The sequence below is a fragment of the Lactuca saligna genome, chromosome 7 (genome assembly GCF_052625555.1).
Source record: "Lactuca saligna cultivar CGN05327 chromosome 7, ASM5262555v1, whole genome shotgun sequence".
In the NCBI taxonomy this organism is placed as follows: Eukaryota; Viridiplantae; Streptophyta; class Magnoliopsida; order Asterales; family Asteraceae; genus Lactuca; species Lactuca saligna.
The window spans coordinates 182,940,371-182,944,320 of NC_136423.1; positions in this window are offsets into that span (position 1 = coordinate 182,940,371).

The following is a 3,950-nucleotide window of genomic DNA, read 5'->3' on the forward strand; positions in this document are numbered from 1 at the left end:
AGCTGCTAATGAAACTAGCATCTCTACTAACAGCTTCTCCAAGAAGTTTCACCCCTAAAGGTGGTCTCACAATGCCACCCAGGAATAGCCCCTCGCGTAGCTTACTACCATCACATGAGGGCCAAAAGAGGTCGATTTTCTTAATATCTAGCTGAAGATCCAATTTTGGGCTAATCACAGTAATGATGTCCAATGCTTTGGCCACCTCCTCCAAATCTCCAATAAGTATAGCATCATCAAGGTACCATGCATGGAGAAGAAGCTTGCACTTATCTCTAATGTTATGCAAGAGTGGGTACAATGTGACAACCCGAAATTTCCATTCTGTACAACATATCAAGTCAATAGAAGTCAGAACAGTTACTATTAATTTTAAGACTATTTGGGATAAGTTTGAGTATTTTATGATTAACACTTTAGGAGATGCCAGGAGAGGGGATGCTCTAGGGTTTATTGTGCAACAATAACATTTCATATTAAAAGAAATTGGAAATTTATGACCCAAACATATAGTTTGCGGTCCTAAACCCCAAGGGGTGTATATATATGGTCCTTAGCCATATTTATTCATTTGTTCCATTTCCAACTAGAGAAAAACCCGATTCTCCCTCAAGGATCTTCGGCCTTTCATCCCAAATCATGAGTGCTTCTATCTAAGAGTATAATAGGGCTTGTTATATGTCTAAACACCAAGAAATCATAAGAAAACAACAGGATCTAATAGTTCACAGCCCAAGAACACCTTGGACCGTAAACCCTTCTTTAAGGGCCAAAAGTGTGCCCTAGTCCCTTCCTTTCCTTGCGAAACTAGCCTAGAATCATACCTTAATGTGTGTAGGACTTGAAAGCACAAAAATACCATGTTCATGAGACATTACAGTCGCAAACCCTAAGGGAATTGGTCCTAGGGCCGTGAACTTCTCAAAGGAGGTAAATGGTGCCCTAATCTCTTCCAAGGACTAAACCATCAAGTAGAAATACTTCTAAGGGACATGTAGGGCTTCAAAACATCAAATGATCAAAAACTTAGGAGATTACGGCCGTAAACTCAAGGGTTTATGACCGAAACTCATTATGTTATGGTCCTTGGGGAGTAAACTCAAGAAAGGGGTTTTTGGAACCCTAAACCCAATAGCTTTGTCCTACAACAACTTAGATGAAATCCTTAGGACTTATAACACTTATATAAGGTGTTTAGCATGTTCTAGGATGTCTTAACATTGTCAATTAGCTGTTTAAAGACTAATTGGATACATATATGTGTGATTATATGTTAACTAGGATCTTGAGTGTGTACAAGTCTTCACTTGACACTTAGCAATCCTACATCATTCAGTTCATCCAAACCACCATCTACAGGTGAGTTCATACCCCTTAATCAATTGTTTCACATGATGTCCTCCACCCCTGAACGTTTCCGCCGTTCTTGGTTTTGGGGTGTGACAGATTGGTATCAAAGCATTTTTTATAGTGAATATAGTTTATCAACCCATAAAATATATACTAACTATAAATACATTGGGATTAAAACACTATGACTAAGAGTTTATACTTTTAAAAAATAAAATATTTAAGTAAGTATACGTGCCTGCATTCATACTAAAATCGGTGTCACAACGACAAGAACAAAAGTATTATGATTGTTGAATATCACAAGTGAGCCTGGGGATATATGGTTAGTCTTGGGAGTGGCATAGCCTGATCAACTATGTTGGTCCAAGGAGTGATTAGCATATGCCCAAGAATGGTTGTGATGTGGAAACAACTCTAAAAACTTACCAACACAACTACAAAGAAATACCATAAGGGTATTTGGTCTTACTGTAATTACTTATTTGAGAACTAAATAGATTTTTATTAATAGGTCAATAGTTGTTTAGTGGATACACTAAACAAGTATTGAAGCAACGGATAAAGATCATCTTATAATTATTTTAGTTAGTTCGTCTATTTAGTTATTTATTATATCCCTTTTCTCGCGTAGATATCATGGCTGGATTTCACCACGGCGATCCGTACTTCCCAAACCAAGGCAATGCTGGATGTCTAGAGGAAGAATCAGAAGGTGATTATCAAATCCCTTTGGATGATCACCATGCTAAGGGTTTTTCTGATAGTTCTGACTTGGAGCCTGAAGTTAACAACCTACCTCCAGGTGCTCAAAACCCAAACCCTCGCCCCGCATTTCAAGGACCCCACGCATCTGTGGGCCACAAACTTGAATACATGGAGTTAGGAACAGGGTCAACCTATCCCCTACAACGGAGACAGAAGCTTCTACAACCTCACCGAGGGAGGTTCTTCTGATAGGGACCTACCCATCATGGTTCGTAGGATTTCTTGGAACATGATACTGGGTCAATCAACTATCAATCGAGTCTTGGATATTAACGTCAACTCTGGTGTTAACACTGTCCATATTCGCCAACTAGATTTTGTTCAGGAAAGAACTCTGGTCCGCAATGCAGCTCTACAGAGAGAACTTCCTGAAACCCAACGTGAATTTAGGGAACTTCAAGCTCAGCAAGTGAGAGCTGACAGGCGTTTGAGGGACATAGAACGCCTACAAGAACTCACGCTAGCAGTTCTCGTCGCCGATAGAATCTCATCGACTCATCTTTTGGATATAACCTAGTTTATGTAAAAACTTTGGTTTAATTTCCTATCCTTGTGAATCTTAGACCCGTTAGGTCTTGATCTAGTCATATTTCTGTCAAAATTTTCGTATCTTGGTTAATGTAAGGCCTACTTCTAGGCCATTTTTCCCAAACTTGTTACATCTGTAATCCCAGTATTATTGACAGATATCTAATCATATGGAAATTATTATCCAAATGCTATCATCTTCATTCAATCATACTATTCATTGTGTTGTTGGACTACGGAGGGTTAGTCCATGAGTCACTCTCATTATTCGATTATTCTTATCAATGTTGTCATCTTTTTAAACGTATAGTTAAAAGATGCCGCCAAACAGAAATCCAAGGCATAACCCAAATAACGAAACACAGATACCACCACCTCCTCCACCACCTCAACCTCCTCAACCACCTCCTCCTTTCGACGCCACCATGTTCCACGCAGCCTTCACAGTAGCCGTAGCAGCTGCTGTATCAACCATCAATACTCCTGCCCCTAGTGGATCGGGAACAGGTGCACATCCTTCCAACCATGGCGAGAGCCATGGGCATCCCCGGGAATTCACCTACAAGGATTTTACAAATGCTAAACCCCGGAAATTCAATGGAACCGGTGGGGTTATGGTCTTAAGGCAATCGATTGAAAAGACGGAAGCGGTATTTGAAATCTGCGCCTGCCCGGAGGGCAACAAGGTCAAGTTTGCTACTTGTACCTTCTCTGACAGAGCAATAACTTGGTGGAATGGCCATGTTAAGTCTATGACTATAGTGGTGGCAAATTCTATCAGCTGGGAAAACTTGAAAGCCATGCTGCTGAGAGAGTACTGTCCTCGAGGGGAAATACAAAAACTCAAACAGAAACTCTCAGGTCTGGAAATGGTGGGTTTCGACATATCAACCTATACAAATAGATTCTGTGATCTGGCAATTCTATGCCCTAATATGGTTGCTCTCGAGAGCAAGAAAATAGAGAGAGATATATGGGGACTGTCGCCCCAGATCCAGTCAAGTGTGTTAGCTTCCAAGCCTGTCACTTTTGACAGCGCCAAGAAGCTGGCACAATCTCTCATAGATCACGGGAAACACCAAAACCCAACAATCCCTACACCCTAGCCACAAAAGGGAAACAACAACAACAAAAAGAAGAAGGGGTGGAACAAGAGAAAAGGAGGGGCTTCGCAAGAATCCTCAAAGAGACAACAACTTGTGGCGATCAATGTTGCCATGGTAACCCCTGTTGTCCCTTCAAATCCTTTACCAACAAAAACTTATGCTGGAACCCTTCCAAAGTGCAACAAATGCAATTTCCAC